At 44.6% G+C, this 19,518-nt stretch overlaps 1 protein-coding gene across 3 annotated transcripts in view; it reads left to right on the top strand.

Annotated features, from left to right (window-relative positions):
• PLEKHM3 (pleckstrin homology domain containing M3) overlaps nt 1–19,518 on the top strand; it is a 160,543-nt gene that overhangs the window by 74,051 nt on the left and 66,974 nt on the right. The window lies entirely within an intron of this gene.

Below are 19,518 nucleotides of genomic sequence, written 5' to 3'. Positions count from 1 at the left end.
CTACACCCTCTTCTGGTAGGCAGTATATGCACGTAATGTACATACATGCACGCAGGCAAAACACCAGTTCATACACATGAATTAAAAACACATGCATTGAAAAAAAATGCTCAAGACTGTCTTTGGAAGACAGTAGAATTCTGTGTCTCCAATTCATTTAGCAACTGAATTAGATAGAAACTATATTTTTAAGTCCTCAAAATATTTTTATTTGCTACGTCAGTACTTTTTGGATATGCTCGGAGCTGGTGTTTCTTGTGTCTGTATTTGTGGATGAAATGAAAATCCACACATGGGAATCCTATTAGATACCTTTCCATGATAATGTTTAGCTTTGGTCAAAGTATTCCAAATAGGGCGTGCATTTGGAAGTTAAGTGCACGGCCCCTCCTCTCACGGATGAGTAACAGTCTCCGTTCCAGCGGCCTGATGGCTTGCCACTATGTGCTGTGTCTTATAGCCAGACCACCAAGAGAGAAGTGGAATCTTAGGACAGACGCCTTGAGAGGCTATTTCCAAAACCGTGAGAATGAAGGCAGCAAACCTTTTCCTTTCCATTCATTTCTTTCTTCTGGGCTTGCTAAGGCCATTACATAGAGCAATGCATACAGTTTTGAGTGCTTGATGGACAGAGCCAGGAGAGAAAAGAGACACAGCTGGGTATTAAGTATCAGTTGAGACCCCTGAGCAGTGAATGAGAGCAGTCAGGGTAGGTGAGGAAGACATCTTCAGTTACCTTCTCCTTGCCTCCCTGTTTGTCTCCTACCATGATGGCTAACCCATCTATCCAGACCTTCCCAGGGGTGGAATGAATAAACTAGCAAAATAACTGATCAAACCAGTCAAAATACTCAGTCCGGCATCTCTCTGGGGAAGGCCAGGCTACCCTAGCGCATGCAGTACTGTTCTTTACTTAAGCCTGTTTTCCTTAAATTTGTTTTGAAAACTTTTCTTGATGAACTCCAATTTTGCTACATTTAAAAATGCCTACCACAGTCTCTGAGGTAACTGTTAAATCTTTCCTCTCCCAGAATGGTTACAGTACCTTTGTATTAGTCTAGCTAATGTCACTTTCCCTCTCCAGTCAAACTTTTACATTAGATGCATTATTAAAGTTCACACATGAGGGCCAAAGTCTGCCCAAATGTAGCCAAGTATATTGTTCTACTTTCTCTCTTACCCCCTGCTTCACTCAGAGACTAGTGTCCCAGGCAGTATAGTCCCAGCTGTGAGAGTGAAGTGTGTTTGCATAACTGAAGCATCACAACAGTGCTGGTCCGTAGTAGGCGCTCAGTCTGTAGTACTGTTGTTATCAATAATGCTCTCATATCAGATTGTACTTACATCTGACTTCAGAAACCGTTGATAAGGTGGCCGACGTAAACGCCACCTCTGATGTCTCCCTGGCAGAACTAATGCATACAGTTGCAGTATGAGGAGAGAAGCGCCCAGGGAAGGGTTGTAGGAAGCTACCGGGTGTCCACGTGTGCCGGTCTCATCCTGAGTGCAAGCAATGAGATACTGTTTCCTAGCAAACCTTACAAGAAGCCCATTCTTTCTGCTTAGTTTTCGTTTCTTCGACTCCTTGCACTTCGGCATGTTAAGATGACGTTGGGGATATATATAGAACGTGCCCAAATCTCAGGACTTAGGTGAGAGTCAGGAAATGAAGGTTATCGTCGGCTAGTCTGGACTGCCGGAGATCCTGTTACAATAAAATAAAGTACAATAAAAATAAATAAAATATATTTAGTGACTGGGTGATGTGGCACATACCTGTAATCCCTACATTTCTGGGGCTAAGGTAAGAAGAGTGCAAATTCAAAGCCATTCTGTGCTACGTAGAGTGCAAGGTTAGCCAGGGCTTATGTTGCAAGTCCCTGTCGAAACAAACGAAAGAAAGAAAGAGAAAGAACGAAAGAAAGGGTGGCCAAATGGGTAAAAACACTTGCTTCCAAGTCTGATAACCTGAGTCTGATCCCCAGAACCCACATGGTAGAGAGCCAGCGCCTACAAACTTGTCCTTAGACTTCCACATGGATCCCGTGGCACAAATGCGTGTACACAAACACACATGCACAGAGAGTGAACTAGAAGGAAAGAAAGATAAGTACACTAGTGATGAGTAGTAGTACTCTTATAGATTTCTTTTTATAAGTCAAAGTATGTGGATGGGTGAGTCCTTTTATATTATTTCTAATCGTTTTGACCTCTGTTGAAAAATGACTGTTTAATGCAATAAACCTTCCTAGGCGACGATACTTCCTGTAGCAACCTGTATACATTCCAACTCTGAGCACAGCTTCAATATGAAAGTGGATTATTATCTACTCAAAATTAAGCTAAAATTCTCATTTCCAGAGTCACTTCATACCTGTTTCATTTTTATAGAAATATGATTTTTTTTTTCCTTAAGAACAAAGTGAGCCAGCAGTACCTTTCAAGATTCCAAGCTTGTTCACAGTGTGCATTTTAGGTTTCGTCTTTGAACAGAGGGCAGAGCATCTCAGGGCAGAGAAAGGGAACTGAACCAGTTAGGGGAGAGTGAATACCATCACACAGTGGGAGGTGTCGATGGGCAGTGGGGAAACCACAACAAAAATAGCAGAGAATAGGGTTCCGAACTACTCATAAAGGCATTTTCTTCCTGCCTGGTTTTACCTCAGAATGAGAGTGGTCATTAATCACCAGCAAGTAGGCCCAACATGCCGAAGACCTGTCAGCACCATATAAACAGAGTAAAGCAAACTGTTAATATTGCTGTCGCTAGAAAACTGGAAACAGACTGATTAATCGTATTGGCGCTTGACCGCCAGGGAGCCAACTTCGGTCTCTGCCTTATTAGGGAAGTCACAGTTTGCTTTTAGGCCCCTTGTTATTATGACTGTACGGTTTTCACCCTCACTGTTTTTGTTATTGTTGTTAAATGGATGTCTCGTTCCTGAATCTCTGCTGCAAATCTTGACTGGCAGCACCGATTAGTTTAGAAAGAGTCAGTGTCTTCCATGAAGCCTAAAATGTTTACAGTGCTGACAGTTCTCTGTTTCTGATGACTCCCAGATGGTGACCCTGCCGAATTAGCTCAAGGCCTTGTTAACTTTTTGTTAGAAGAGTTATTTATCGTGTCCACACATGAAGGTGTGTGAAGAACTCTGGGAAATCTCTGCAGTGTCAGGAAGCATAGGATCAGTAGCTGTTAAGAGACATATTTTGGAGGGACATGAGGAAAAACTTCCTACGTGCTCAACCTAACTGAGGGCTAGAGGATGGAGGTAAATCAGAGGTAACAAACAAGAGGTGCCTCGAGGCTAAACGTGGCCAAAAGATTTGTTTTGTTTGGCTTTACAGGGATGGCTACTACTAAGCTCTGAAATGACATTTTGAAAGTAGGCGTTGCCCACATAATACACACATATGCACACATGCACTTGTATACATGCGCGCACGGACAGATACACACAAATTGGGCATGATATTGTGCTTTTATAATCCAGAAACTCCCAGGGAAGGTGAAAGGCAGAGCTGAAAAATCCTTGAAAGCTCACAGGCCAGGAACCTGGCGTATGATGGGGGAAAATAATAAAAAGGAGCCCTTGTCATTATTCCCCCCAAAAGTGGGAAAGGTGAAAACTGACACCCACGTTTGTCCTATGACCTTTATGCCATGGTACACCCATAATCACATACGTACATGCACACATACCATTCACAGTCACACCGCATAAGCAAGCACATAATAAATAGATAAAATAAAAACAAGACTTTTCGCACATACACAGATTCACCTTCTCTTTGAAGTTCTGAAGCGCTCATTGCACAGGGCTTCCCTCATTTTTATGTAGCAGCAACCTGCTTTGCTGTAGTTTCTGCTCCTCCTATTGGCTGTTCAAGCCCAGCATCTCCCGGAAGATAGGATAATTCCTGTCCTGTTTCTTAATCCCAGCCCGTCGTATTCATTCATAGCAGTCCCTGGATTTGTAGGCATGTGAGACTGCTAGCCCTGGATGAAGCAGAGGCTTAAATGGTAAGACCAGAGCCTTAGCTCCCATTGCAGGCTGGGATACCCAAGGTGTTGTGAAAGGGAAACCATGAAGCTGCTTAGAGAACTAGTAGTTACAGCACTAGGTCAGCTTGGATGCGCCTCGCCTTGGGGATTCTCAGTGCTTGCACTAGAACAACACGCTTCCCGGGCATTTGCTATCTATTTCCCCGGAGCAGCAATTCCAGGTCACCACAAAGCTAAAGATTGCATCTGGGCCACCAAGACTAAAGGAGGGGAACAAAATCAGAAAGCAAGAGCACCTGTGCAGGTGGCTGTGTAGGCCCTGAAGTCAGGCACTCTGCCCCAGGGCTAACCTTTGTAACAGCTGTCAGAGCTGGTTGTCTCCCCTGTAAGTGAGACAGTCTAATGATAAGGGGGAGTGCTGGAACACAGTATGTGCTCAGGATGCTGCTCCCATTTTTAAGTAAGCACTGACAGTCCGGAGGAGGCAAGACATAAGCGAGGAGGAAAAGGCAGAAGGACCAGAAGACTGGAGGTATCGCAGAGTGTGGGCTTTCCTGTGCAAAGGGTGCATCATCAGGAGCCCGCAGGTGTGCAGTGTGGCCCTGCTGTAGCGGCACAGAAGAATGCCTCGGTGAATATGCCCTAATTCCTCTAGCACATTTAACGAATACCTTACCCTTTAGTTTTCTCCACCCGCATAATCAAAAACAAAAGCAGATCAGCCTCTTCTCCCACCACTGCCCAAGCTGTGTCTTCAGGCATTCATTTGGCTACTAAAACTTGTAGAAAATCTCCATTTTCTCTTTGCCCAGTAACTTACCTGACCCCTGGCTGGGAACTGCATTCTTTGAAGACATTGTGACTTCTGTAGGCTCCTGTTTCAGTGACCTTCTGGCCACATGGCTGCACTTCCTCCTGTGTTTCTCATCTTCATGACCACCTTGATCCCCCAGCTGTTTGGGTTTTCCCTTTTCTGCACCCTTGCAGTCTCCATGCCTTCCTCTGGCTCCCTAACATCTCTGCTGCCTTTCTTCATGTCCGAGTGCCTAAATGGAGTCTGCCTGGCAACTCCGTGCATGTTGGAAGGTACCCTTTCCTCAAGATCCTTGATGGTAGCTGCAGGGAGGGAGTCATGGTCCATCTACAAGTCTACAGTGACTGGAAGAGAGTACCAGCTTGTACTGCTGGTTATTTCCACTGACAAGTCCATAGAAGTCATTGACGCCTGAAAAGGACTGTAACCCAGTCCATTTCGCTTAATTTCATATCCTTTCTCTGTACTCTGAACTTTGTCTACAAGCTTTGCTTTAAGAGTCACTAAGAGCTAGTCACATGCTTCTGTTACTTTTTGTTCCTGTCACCCCCTGGGTCTGGCCTCTCATCACCTGTTTCTCTAGTTTGTTTATTGGGAATCCTGCCTTCCCTGGATCCCTTGACTAGTCCAGGTAACCGCCTTCCAGCCACAGAACAGACTGACTAGACCCTATACATACAGTTCAGCTACCTGCAGAATGTGACAGCACACCTGGTTGGCCATCTGATTCTGGGACCTGACCATGATGTACATGTATGACTTCATCTTTTCCATGGCCCTTGGTGGATCATAGACATCCCACCCAGTATCACTTGCCTCTCATTTTAGGCCAGCTCAAATGCTGCCTCTTTCTGTCTCTTCAGTGATACCTTCAAATGTGATCGTCTGGACCATTCAGTTGATGCTTGGGTGCCTGGGTGCTTTACATCTCTTCAGGTGCATCTTCTATCGTGTTGACCCCTGGAAGGCTCTAAGAGGACAAGATTGACCTTCTCTTTCTTAGAGCCTAAGCTAGAAGCCTACATCAGTTCGCTGTGTAGTAAGAGCTTATAAATCGATAAAATTATGCCATCTAATGTTTTTCAGAATTACTTAACAATTTTACGATTTTTATCAATAAGAGGGACTTTCCCAGAAAGCTGTAGCTTTCTTTCTTTTATTATTTTATTTTATTTTTTGGTTTTTTGAGACAGGGTTTCTCCATATTAGCCGTGACTATCCTGGACTTGCTTTGTAGACCAAGCTTACCTCAAACTCACAGCGAGCCACCTGCCTCTGCCTCCCAAGTGCTAGGATTAAAGGCATACCACCACGCCTGGCTGTAGTTTTCTTTATAGCAGTCCTTTTAGGCACATAGCACAAAGGGCACTTAGAAAAGAAGGAGAGGGCAGTGACTGAGAGGCTCGCTGGCTTGCCCCCAGTGAAAGACTGGGGAGCAGAAGAGTCCAACTGGAGCCATGTTTTCTCATGCTCTGGAGGACTCCGTACTCTTAAAAAGTGTTTTAGACAAGGTCTTTCCATGTGATTGGCTCTCACTATATAGAATAGATTGACTTTGAACTGGTAGTGATCCACCTGCCACTGCCTCCCAGATGGTTATTGCCACTCCTGGCTCATGCTCCTGAGAGAACTCACTTTCTTTCATTCCTCCTGAAGACTTGATTGAGATCCTTTAGAAGAATGTGAAGAAAGGTGGGGAGAGACCCACAGAGATGGGGAGTGGGGAGGTAAGATGGCTGACTGGTCCGTGCCTGGGCTCACCAGCAGGCTCTGTCATCCATGGAGAGCCAGGCAGGACAGCTGGCTCAGTGCCAGCAAGTGCATTTTCTTATAGGTCACACTTTGCCAGACCTTTCTATTTCTCAGACCCGGAAACTTAAAACAAAAGTATAGCAATATCTGCAGGGTTGCTTTATGTATGTCTCTAACCAAAACAGACATTAAAAAAAAAAAAAACAAAAACAAAATGTTATTTCTTACTACCATTTCATATAAGAATATGCTAACACTTAAAAAACAAAACAAAACAAAAAACAAAGACAAACAGCCTTAGAAATCAAACAATTTTTAAAAAGAAAATTGATTGTTAAATCTTTCTAGTGTTCCCCCTAACACTCCCATTTTACCTTAGGCCACTGAAAACATCACCCAAACTGGCACCAGCTGCTGAACAAGCTTTCCTTAAATCCCGTTTTCTCTTCTGAGCACTGAAATCATTCGGTTCTGGGCAATTTGCCTGGCTGCTTTAGTATTTCCCGTTCTCTGTCATTAGAAGTGTAGTAGGTTCTTCATGTGGCTGGTAGATCAGAAGTGCCCATTGTGAAATGACTAATCTATTTTCTTTCCCGTGCTGGTTGAGGTCATCGGCACTGTCAAGCCTGTATTGCTGGTGACTCTGAGCAGCGCTAGGTCACTTGTCAGGGAAGGGAGTCGGGCCTCTTGTTTGTCAAGCACCATCTTTGGCTGACTGTTCTGCAGCAGCGCATGAACCTGGCTTTCTTCTTCCTTGTAATTCTCCTTTTCCTGCTTCACATGTTATTTGACTGGTGAGTATATCTAGTGTGAGTTCCCACTAACACGTTAGTTTTGTTAAGCAGTGGGTGCTTCTGCCATTCTCGCTAACATTGCCCTGTCAGGCTCGTGTTGCGTCCACCCCCTTTTGTTTTACCCAGAATTACAGTCCTCTAGTGACATCACTGGATGGGTGAGACTAGGTCCAGAGGATGCAACAGCCTTTCACATTGTTAATATTACCTCAAATTTACTATGTGCAAACCAAGCTTATAAAATTCCCATCCTACCTATTGCAAACCACCCTCTTCCTCTGTCACTTAAGGACACCTCTGTCCATCCATTTTTCTAGGCCAAACACCTTCCTCTTAGCAAACTCTGACAGTTTCAGCTTCACACAGTGTCTCCTTTTCACTTCCAGTGCTGACCTGGGTCCAAGGCACCATGGTGTTCTGGGTTATTGCAGTCCCTGGTCCCCTTGCTTCAGTCTGCTCTTAGGATTCTGGCTGTAGCTAATGTGCAGATTGGATGATGTCACTTCTGGCCCAGCTGATGTAATAGCTTTACCTTTCACTCCAAGTCGGAGCCAAAGCTATGCGCGGTCTTGTTCCCCTTAGTCTGTGTCTCACCTCCCACCACTTCCTGTTTCTGTTTTAGTCAGACTGGCCTTTCTGTTGATCCTTAAGCACACTCAGAAGGCTCTTGCCTGAGTTTCTGCACCAGCTGCTTGCTCACCTTTTTGAGGTCTTTATGCAGCCATCATTTTAAAGAAACATGCTTGCGTGTATTTTAAATTCCCACCAGTGTGCCCCCATCCTCCATCCCGTCTGTCTTCTCGAATGGCCTAGTCACAGATGGCATGGTACAGTATTTTGTCTATCTCGCTGTCTTAAAGTGTCAAGGTTGTCCGAAGATTGTTCTTTGTTCCACATAAGCTTCTACTCTTTCCCTAAGAGGTGAGCTACCCTGGGTCATGGCTTTTTATCTGTATTGTTCACTGCTACATCCCCTGGCCTGGAACAGCACCTCATACAGAGTGGAGACTAATAAATACTTGTTGCATAAGTTCATTAAGCACATAAAATACTGTTACGAAGAGTCTGGCAACTTGATTTGGTCAAACTGGGTTTTGCTTATTACAATAGATATGATTCATCATAGAAACCAAAAATAAGAAAGGAGCTTCTATTCCACTTCTGAGCATTGTTTTCTAGAATTTTTTCTCAGTAAATGCTTCTTTCTCATTGAAATAGTTTTATGGTATACTATTTATTCATGTAATCATGTCACTTAGAGCTTCCAGTCTATACTCAAGTTGGCTCTAAAGTCATGACAGTCCCGTTTCAACCTCTAAAGTTCTGGGATTATGAGTCTGAGGTACTATGCCTAGGTGAACATTTTTAATGTCAGTAAATGTTTTAAAAAAACACACAAGTTTCTGAGCAAAACTGATCTTTTGTTGTGTTCTTAGATGTAAAAGAGTATTATTATTAAACAGCACACTCACCAAGAATCTGACCAAATAATGAGATGGTGAAACGCCTTCCTACCCAGGCTGGGAAGATGTCCTAGTGGGCAGAGTGCTTGTCATACACCATGGGAACCTGAGTTAGACCCCAGCACCCATGTAAAATCTGGGCATGATAATACATGTCTGTTATGCCAGTGTTGGTGAGGCGAAGACGAGAAGATTCCTGGCCAGCCAGCTTAGCAGAAGTGGTGAGTTCCAGGTTCAGTGAGAGACTCAAACTAAGGTAGAGAGAAATAGAGAACGATAGCCAGGGTCAACATCTGGTACCCAATTGCGCGTGTGCGTGTGTGTGTGTGTGTGTGTGTGTGTGTGTGTGTGTGCGTGCACGCACGTGCGCGCGCATACACATAAGCACAGAGAGAGAGAGAGACAGAGACAGAGACACAGACACAGTAGGTGGAAGGATGTTCTGACATATGATACTGCATGCTGTTATGATTCAAATATACTTAACTTAGGGTTGGGGAGATGGCCCAGTGTTTAAAGCACTTGTGACACAAGCATGGGAACCAGATTTTGGGTACCCAGAAAGCTGTGTAATGACGGCTGGATGCACATGGTAGCAGGCTGTAGTTCTAGCCTCAGAAGGCGTAGAGCAAGCTCACTAGCAAGATTAACCAAGGCAGGAGGCGCTGGGTTTTATTGAGAGACCTTGCCTCCATGAAAAAGATGCCAAGAGCTATTGAGGATGATTCCCACAGCAACTTGTGCCTACACACACTCACAGTCAGAGAAAATGTATGCTGAATTTAACAGGCTAATTTATTATGAACACAAAGTTCTTACAGTCCACACAGCTTACTTGCTGTGCCTCTGATTTTGTTTCAAAAATGTGAGATCTAAGTGTACAAAATATGGTTAATATTGAATTTTAGAAGAATAAGCCTATTTAGCGACAATATTATCATGAAATGTGTGAGTGTGTGTGTGTGTGTGTGTGTGTGTGTGTGTGTGTGTGTGTGTGTTTGTGTTTGCTTCCATCATACATGGTTTTTCTTTTGGACCAACTCTACAAATGTTTGCAAATTGTCTGTCTACCCACTCTCCTGTAGCACCTCCCTTCCTTGACTTTCTCCAGAAGTTTTATTCAGCCAAAAGTATATATTAGATAAATATCTCATATATCAATATACATCAGTATCATAAATCTAAAATGGAGCTAGAGACTGTCTGCAAGACAGGGCATGCCACACTGAACAGATGAATAAGCTTAGGGGAAGGTGTGCACTAATTATACTAAGCTGTACTTCAGAGCTCTTCACTGAAAACTTCCAAAGTTAGGGAATGTCCTATCCAAAATTAAATGAAGTATATGTGATCACCTAAAATCACTTTCTGGAGCATTGTAGGAAAAGCACGACATTCTTGCTCCTGTTTAAACTACTCTAGGAATTTGAGCTAGGGATTATAAAAGAGATGTGATCTGTCACTGTCATAGCCAGGCCCCAGAATAATCACAGCCCAAATTACTTCCCAGGCATCGCTACTCCAGTCTGTAGATTGTTGCTAAGTAGCTTACACACACTTTCTGAATGACCAGGAAAAGGAAACCCTTATTTCTTGTAACTGTCTACTCAGATATAATGCTGTGTGCAAGCTTGCCACTTTTCAACCAATGAGATTAGCAAAATTAGGTTTCTAGAGAAATGATTGCAGCTCATTTCTTCAGTGTGGGTTCTCATCGAAATATCTGCCTTTGATTTCAAATTGTTTTTCCATTAGCCCAGAGTGTGGCTGGATGCAGGAGTCCTCTCCACATCCAGCCTAATGTAATGATTTCAAGAGAGTTTGCAGCTCATATAGCGAACACCAAATTGCTCTTCCTGGGATGCCTCAGTGCTTTTTACAGACTTCGATGTGGGTGCAAAGTCACAGTGGCTCTTGCAACTCAATACAAATTACCTACCCTGGATCACACATTCCTGAAAAACACAGTAGTAATATATGAATAAATGGTTTTCTTTGTAAATTATCTACTAACCTCTGTCTATTTTTCTTTGAGGCCCTTATTATTCAGAATCAAATTCTGGAGGTCTGCATTTGGCATTATCTTTTTGATTATATAGATGAATATGTATGTTGTAAATTTCTTCTTTAAAGCCTGTTTAAATTGAAATGATTCCATTACAATACTTCCATTCACTTTAATCTTGTGTGTCTGTGTGTCTGCATGTGTATGCACATGCACGTCAAGGCCGGAAGCCAGCCTTGGGTGTTGCTCTTTAGGAGCCGTGTACCTTATTTTAGTCTCTCCCTGGCCTGGGCTCACTGACTTGAGCCTGGTTGTCCAGTGAGCTTCAAGGACCTCTCTGTGTCTACCCACACCAACACTGGATGTACTTGCAATTGCATCTCACTTTTTAATATATATATATGTGTGTGTGTGTGTGTGTGTGTGTGTGTGTGTGTGTGTGTGTGTGTGTGTATGTATATATATTATTCTATTGACAGTTCCGTACATGCACATACTGAACTTAAGTCATTTTTACTCTATTACCTTCTGTCTTTGAAAGCTTCCTTCTTCCCAAGGCCCCTTCCACTTTCGTGTGTGTGTGTGTGTGTGTGTGTGTGTGTGTGTGTGTGTGTGTGTGCCCCTCTGACTTAGTTAGTGTTGCTTGAAGGAGAACAGGAGGGAGCTTATTTGCTAGAACATGGGAACTTACAGGTTCTAAAGAAAATGGCAGCTCTTCCCCAGCCACTGTCACCTGTCTAGGAGTCCTTCCGGGGCTGGAGAGATGGCTTAGGGGTAAGAGCAGGCACTGCTACTCCATAGGATGGGAGATTTCTTTACAACCACATCAGGTGCTTCACAACTGCCTGTGACTGTAACTCCAGCTCCAGGGAGATCCAAGTCCTCTGGCTGCTGTGGGCACCTGCATTCATGTATGTACACCTAAACACAATCAACAATAACAACAACAAAAGTTTAAAAGTAAAATAAATAAACCCTCAAAATCTACACACAAAAAAAGGATCCCTCAGGGGTGCACCATTCTCCCTACTATGACGAAATGTTGACAGGCCCAATGTTATACACAGAATGCAGTGAGTTTGCAAGTGTGGCCGCCACATCCTGTCCAGAAGACATGTTTTTGCATCACACTCCTCTGTGCTCCGGTTCTTCCATCCTTTTTGTTCCCTTTCCACGATGTTTCCTAAGCTTTGAAGAGGGTGATACAGATACCTCACTGGGGGCTGGGACTTCACTGTCCCCTGTTTTAGCACTGAGACTGTGGAGAGCCACAGATAGCAGCGCCCCCTGCTGCTTCCCCGGCGCAATGCGCCCCTTATGCCCATGCACAATGCGCCTTTGAGCAAGCCCCTTATGTGCATGCCTGAAGGCATAGCGTGAGGTGGCGTGATCCGAACGCACCAACCAAGAGCGACAACATGGCAGTCTCTGATAGGACCAGGCACACTATAAAGGTTCTGTGGGAGCTTTTCCCAGGGTCACTCCAGTAGTCAAGGTTCCTGAATAAACTGCTGTGAGAAGAGTTCCCGGTGTTGGTGTCTTTCCTGCTGGTCGGGGGCGGCATCGACATGAGACCAGTTCCAGCTTCTGTGTCAACCACTCCCACTGCAGTAAGAAACTTCCCCGAGGAAGGCTAAGAGCTGCACTAATCTGGGAGCATTGAGAAGGCAGTTTGTAGTAGCGAGTTCCCCCCAGGGCCCATGATCTTCCTGTGACCGACCAGTTCTTGACCAGGTTTACCAAGTGTATATTGTGTTCCATCCTGTGGATCAGGCCTGAGTCCAACCGGAAAGCAGTTGGTTACTCTTCAACATTTAGTGCCCGGCATTTTTATGTGTGTCCTGGGGCTTGAACTCGCGTCCTATGCTTGCACAACAGGAACTTTACCAACTAAGCCCTCTTTCCAGCCCTAGTCTTTGGGTTTTTAAGTCCTAACTATATATCTCTGAGAGCTGCGCTTCCTGGAAATGTTACATGTTAATAATTCTATCAGAATCTTGTGAAGAGCCTACTTCCCTGAGAGCCTAACTCAGCCTTTTCCTGTCATGAGTACTGGGGTTGGGTAGGAGCTGAAGTCCTCAGAAATTAGTCAGCTTAAACGAGTCTTGATTTATTTAACTTAATGCCATAGAACAAAATGAAATGAGGTCCCCCTAGCTTTTTTTTTTTTTTTTTTTTTTTTTGGTTAAGACTGCTGTCTTTGATTTCATAGGCAATTATCTCTGAATGTTTAACCCCAAGTGTCAGCTAATATAAGGACTCTGGATCTTATATGACCTTTTTCCTTTTTAGTTTTCATTTTTTCTCACTTTTTTTTTCATTAGAAAGCCTATAAATGAAGCCTAAGTTACCTTCCCAGTGTGTCAGACAATTCCAAGATGATTAAATAGAACTATTGGACTAGATCTGAGTGTGCTAGTTGGCTGTGGTTCTGTATCAGGCTTCTTTGGTATTTTTTGGAACCAGCGAACTTGATATTCCTACCTGTCAGGGATGTGATTTCCTTTGATGGATGAGACAAATGTGGAGTTGACTCTCCTTATCTCCTTTGTCCTTTGGCTTGGGTGTCAGGACCAGCTAGATGAATTTGCATTGCCATGAGCAGGGCCATGCATGTGGTTGGCCTGCTGTAGAAATGCTGCTGGGCCCAGTGATTAATGGCGTTATAGTGCAGGGAGGTCACTTCATGCACAGAAAGCCCCAAGCGTAGCAGCCTCATCTGAAACAAAAGACATCTTTTGCAGCAGGGATCCTGTTTACCAAAGGACTGCTAAGTCAGATAACCATGGCTTGGTTTGCAGCTCTGAGTTCTCAAATTAGAAGTTACACAGGAGAAATTAATAAATAATACCTTTTACATAACATTGTAGTAAAAGCTGGAAGCATTTCAATTAAGAAAAACCGTGTGTGTGTGTGTGTGTGTGTGTGTGTGTGTGTGTGTGTGTGTGTGTACACGCATGCATGCACTAGTGCTCACATGCAAGCCCCTGTGTTGGAAAGAGCTTCCAGTTGGCTCCACATTCTCTTTCCTGCCTATCTTTCCTGGGCCAGGCTCTGATACCGACCCCTATTTCTGTTTTCCTGCATCTGAATTAGCTTCTTTATTTTAGCATATAAACACACCCAAGTCTCTCCCGTTCTACCAAGAAAGAACCTTTTCTCCATCCTGTATCCTTCTTTAGCAGTGGCCCACTTTCTCTCCTTTCTTTTAAAGCTAAGCCCTGAAAAGAGTCATCCCCCATCGTAACCCCTCTGCAGTCTGTCTGTCTTCTTCCTTCCTCCAAACCATAATCTGCGGTCACTGATGAGTTCCTGTTTGCTAGGGGGCACGGGGGAGTCTTCCTTGTATTGTTTAGCCTTCCCACCACCTCTTGTGCTCTGGGTTCTTTCCTGTCCTTTGCGAAGCTCTCTTCCTCTGCTTCCCCGATGCAGTTCTTCAGCTGCCAAAGTTCTTCTTTCCGGACTTCTCCCTCTGAAAATCTTTTCTGGCACAGTTTCTTGAGGGTCCAGTCATTTCTGTTTCCCTGGTGTGCTGTCCTGGGCTCCCTTATCGTTATAGCTCTACCTGAATCCCATGGCCTTGAGACAGGAGTCCCCTGCAATGGCCTAGACACTGCCCAGCAACAGGGCTCCGCTTCCCTCCTCTGAGCAAACACACCTTCCGGTGGTTACGTACTTGACTTAGTGGGGAAACCGAGTAAAGCAGGCTTCTTTGTGGCTCTCCATGACCTGAAGATTGAGGTGAAGATCTTTCTGGCAGAAGGTCCCGCTTTCTAACCCTTTAATTCTCCTTAGACCTCTTTATTTCTTAGCGAGTCTTCCTAACAAAAATATTCCTCCCTTCCATCCCCTTCTTTCCCTTTCTGCTCTCAGAAACGTTGCAAAGTCAGCCCTCACCATGGCACTGTCTTACTTAGGGCACTTCTGTGGTACCCCATTTCAAGTAGATTCAGCATTGTCAAGACATGCGCGCGCACACACACACACACGCACGTGTGCACACACATCCTATAGCTGTCTATATTACTAACTCTCTCTGCTCCCACTCCGTGGTGTACCCTCCCAGACACAGAAACAGAACATCTTGCCAGGAGAGGCTGACTAAAGCACTGGGCATGTGTCAACCTTTGAGCGCCTACTACTGCTCCTCCTCCCACATGGAACATCCCTCCATCCTTCCACCTCCACGTCCTGCCATTAACCCCTGACTTCCCACTCTTTGAGGCCTTTCCTGACCAGTCCTCTTGCCAGCTTCCCTCACTCTGCATGTAATCCGTATGTTTAAAAACTGTATTTTTCCAAGTCTTCATGGGCAGGCATACTGTCAGCCAACATCTGCTTAATTCAGTCAAGTATGTGCTAAGTTTGGGTTTTGATTTTAGGTTCTTAAGTACAGTGACAGGTTGCAGAGGTATCTGTTAAATTCATAGTAGACAAAGTAATCAGTCTTTTCTGAGCGATGAATACAGGTCATTACCCAGGCTTTGTTGGATGTATTAATAGTAAGATTAATGCTGCCATAAGTATCTTCTCAGACGTGAGTAGCTCCACCAGCATATTCCCTCAAGTGACTGCATCCCTCGAGGTGCCTTCCCCTAGGCAGATCTGCCTCGTGCATCCCTGGCCGGACAGGTCCTCCCTAACCCATCTCCTATTCAGACTTGAAGGAGAAATGACCCCAGGCATCCCTGCTAGGTGAGTCCATTTTCTAAGGGCCTGTGTCTGATGGGCCAGTTTATAGGAGCCAAGCCCCAGTAGAGCAGCCCTTGGTGTCATGTAGATGGAGAATCGCCGTGGCCCGCCTATCCTGATCTTGCTGTTTGTGTCCTTACCCTGTCTTTCCTCTTGGCTAGTCTTCCTGAAGAATACATCTAGAGAATGTGTTTCCAGTTCTGTCTGCTTCCAAGGGAGAGGGAGCAAGGGGCAGCAAGCCTTATCTGCCCTGTTGCCCTGCCATCAAATCCATATGCCTCCTCCAGGCACAAGAGCAGAGCCCTGGCTCTAAATGTTTGTAGGAGAATCTTCTCCTCTTCCATTTACATTAAATAGTATCTCTACAGGAGATGCATTTTAATAGGTCCCATTTGCCCCTCCTGGGAAATTTATTCTCCCATTTGGCGTCAGTGTTTTTATGTCATAACTTCCTTCCCCTTGGGGAGAAGGGCTGACTGACGTTATCTCCCTTAAAAGTCTCTATTTTAATGGCCACCACTAAATCTTCTGGACACACGTCCTCTCCAGACACAGTAGGCTCAATTCCTTTATCTTTTCCAATTGTTAACATCTGTCATGACTGACCTCATGTAAATTATGGTGTTCAACACCGGAGCTTGATGCAGGGAGACAGTAGGTGACAAGCTTCTGGAGGAACACAGAGAATCTTTTAAAGGCAGAGGGAAAATCAACTCATGCAAACTACTTTTCTACAGTAAGCAACATTAAATAAATGCTGAAGGAGCAATGGAGATGGCCGAGCCCAGCCTTGCTTCCATACTGTGAACAGAGCTCGGGAGTGAAAAGAAGCCAGGAAGGAGAAACGGCAGACTCTTCATTGCTCATCAGTTGTGTTCACTCAAACCAGCAAACTCAGCACCTCCTGTAAGACCTGCCTTGTTGCAAGAAAAGCACAAGCGGTTGCTTGCTTGGATAACTAGGGACTGTGGCTATCTAGTGGAGTTGAAGGGCATGCCGGGATGATTCCGTTTATACGCAATTCTTGCATCCTATCTACTTCTAATCATACAAATGTTAGAATTTTAGACCAGAGAGACTTTCAAGTATCGAAACATAACAGATCTGCTACCTAGTGTTTTTCCTTGCTATAGATCATGTCAGTCACCTTCCTTCAGCCCTTCTACCCTGATGGATGCTTCTCTGTACCAACGGAAGTGGTCAGATGGGATGACTGTCTGGCTCAGACACTTGTGTCACTGTGTCTGTTTCTCATTGCTCTTATTTAAGAGACTTCATTATAAGCATTTACCTTTCAAGAAGATGATTCCTTCCTCCCATCCACTCCCAGTACCCTCTGTCTTCCCTATCAAATATGATACTGCCTTTGCTACCCTTGGAATCTCACTAAAAGACCATGTCCTAGATGTTCTGCATGTGTTTGGGTCTCAAGACACCTGCAAACACTTAAGTACCTCCAACAGCAAGATCACAATCTATAAATACAGTGCTATAGTCTGGAAAGGATCCTGGAGCAACATTAGTGGAATAACTGGTGGAATTTGACTAAAGTCTATAACTTCCATAGTCATTAATTGCTTAGTTTTGACTGCTGTCCTGTGGCTATGTAAGTTGTAAGCATCCAGGGACGTTGCCTCAATACTACAAGGATATGAGCATTTTGCAAACAAAGAGGAAACATAGACAAGAAGTTATATATGAATGTCCTTTTCAAAATGTCATTTTTCCAGGATGAGAAAAATTGCAGACCCTGCAGGCACTGTAACATAAACACTAACCCATGCCCCTGCTCATCCCCTTCCACGTCAGTTTCTGTTCTGCCGCATTGAGCCCCACAGCTCCAGCTACTCACTCTGTGCTGTTGTGAGCATCCCACGCATCCTGACTCTCTCTGGGTATTTAGCACATACAGACATAATTCGACCACCCTCCCTCCTTGACAGCTTGATCCCATGTTGGCCCGAGGCATCATCGTCCACTCACCCACACTGGTACTTCAGAGTCATCTTGGAGTCCTTCCTCGTCTTCCACTCACTCTAAACATTGTCCATACTTAGAAAAAGTCCCTATATATGTACATCTGCCCCTCCTAATATCCCTTTGTCATTACCCCAGAAAGAGCTTCTAATATCTTACCAGGAATGCCTTCCAAATTCTCTCCATCCTCTCTACGGCCCTTAGAAAGAAGGCCCAGGAGCCAGTGTAGCGAGCTACTCCTGTATAGGCTGAACTTCGGAGGCTGAGCCGGGATGATGACCACAAGGGGAGACCAGCTTAACATAGAGAAACCAGTCTCTCAAGAAAGAAACAGAACGGACTGGGAGATGCCCTGCTTTGGTAGAATGCTGCTGTATATGCTTGAGGACTTGAGACTGGATGCTCAGCAGCCATGCATGCCTGTTTTCCCAGTCCTGGATCCCAGAGCCTAGAGAATCTCTGAGGCTTACTGGCTAGCCAACTCAACCATATTGCTAAACCCAAAGCCAATAAAGAGACCCTGTGGAGGTGGGGATGTGTAGAGCAATCAATGGCCTCCACATGCACATTCTCACACTCAGGTGTGCACAAGGTCAGTGATTATTTTACTACTGTCCTAAAAAATAATACACAATTATGCCAAAAAGCAAAATTACCATAGCTAAATTAAACCATTAATTCAAGTCTACTTCTCTTATTCTTGTCCCTAACTCCAAGAAAGTATTGACTTGGAATCCCAGCTTCATGATCCTGGGCCCTTTAGTTTCTACCTCTGAGCACCATTCCCCACCCCCACTCCTTTTTTTTTTTTTTAATGGAATCCATACTTAATACTCAGAACAGCTGTGATGGTGAAGGTGGAGCGACATTGTGTATGCTGTGACGTGGAGATGGATTGTTTCCCCTGGTCCCTCAAACTATGGCCCACTCTCCACAACAGCGGCTGCCTTCTAGGAAAGCTACTACAGCATAGCAGAATGGAGCACTTTCCCTAACCTTGCCAGCTGCACAGCAGTTGTGCTCTGCTGGCTGCCGCAGGTCAGCCCTAGACCATTACAGATGACAGAGCTGGGCCTCAGGACCCCTCCATCCCTACTCTACATCCTGCAGTTCCAACCTAGAATGTAGCTGTTTGGTCCTCCATGAGCCAAGTCTTTGGCAAATGATCCGTTACCCTTTCCTTCAGTAGTGTGGCACAGTGCCTGCTATATAGTTGCACTTATCAACCTTAGGTGGATAGAGAACTGAACATGTTCATTTCTAGAACTTGGGAACTAATCCATCCTTAATTGAAACACTGAAAAGCAAATTTCCCAGCAGGTTACATATTAGGCCACAGCGCTGTGATAATGTTGGAGAACTTTTGCTCATACTGTTCCCACTCTCTGCCCACATATGTGGTCTTTCACTCCCTAAAGCTGCCCCAGTGATTCTAATGGGCAGCCAGAGTCGGGGTCTGCCGTTCTAAAAGGATATGTTCCACTCTTACCATTTTCTGTTTCTAGCCTGTAGTCCAGTTATCAGTTTGTTTACACCCTTTAGCCTGACTTGGCTCCATGCTTCTTGAGCTCAGATACTGAGACTTCCTGGTGCTTGGCATCTAAGGGTAGACATAAATGTTGGTTGAATAAGTAGGTGGTTTTATTTAAAAATACAAGATAGAGCTGGAAAGATAACACAGCTATTAAAAGATAAGGCTCACAAGCAACCACAAGATTATTGTATAGTACCATGTTAGAGAGAAAATACTAGCAACCTTGAATTTGGATTTGGGGTGTGTATGTGTGTAGTATTTCCTTGTTGTTGTTCATTGGTTTGAGCCAGAGTCTTACTATAGAGCCCAGGTTGACATCCAATTCAAGAATTTCCTTCCTTAACCTCCCAAGTACTAGGGATTGCAGGTGTATACTGCCCCTACCGTGTGTGTGCGTGTGCATGTGTGCGTGCGTGCGTGGTTTCTAACTGTCTCTGCTTTGCTCCCTTTCTTGGGAGCTGCTCGCCCACAATTGTTTGTT

Source organism: Acomys minous (assembly GCF_964271855.1).
Source record: "Acomys minous genome assembly, chromosome: 4".
Classification (NCBI taxonomy): Eukaryota; Metazoa; Chordata; class Mammalia; order Rodentia; family Muridae; genus Acomys; species Acomys minous.
The sequence above is the reverse complement of the archived record's forward strand: the minus strand, read 5'-3'. Positions and strand labels throughout refer to the sequence as shown.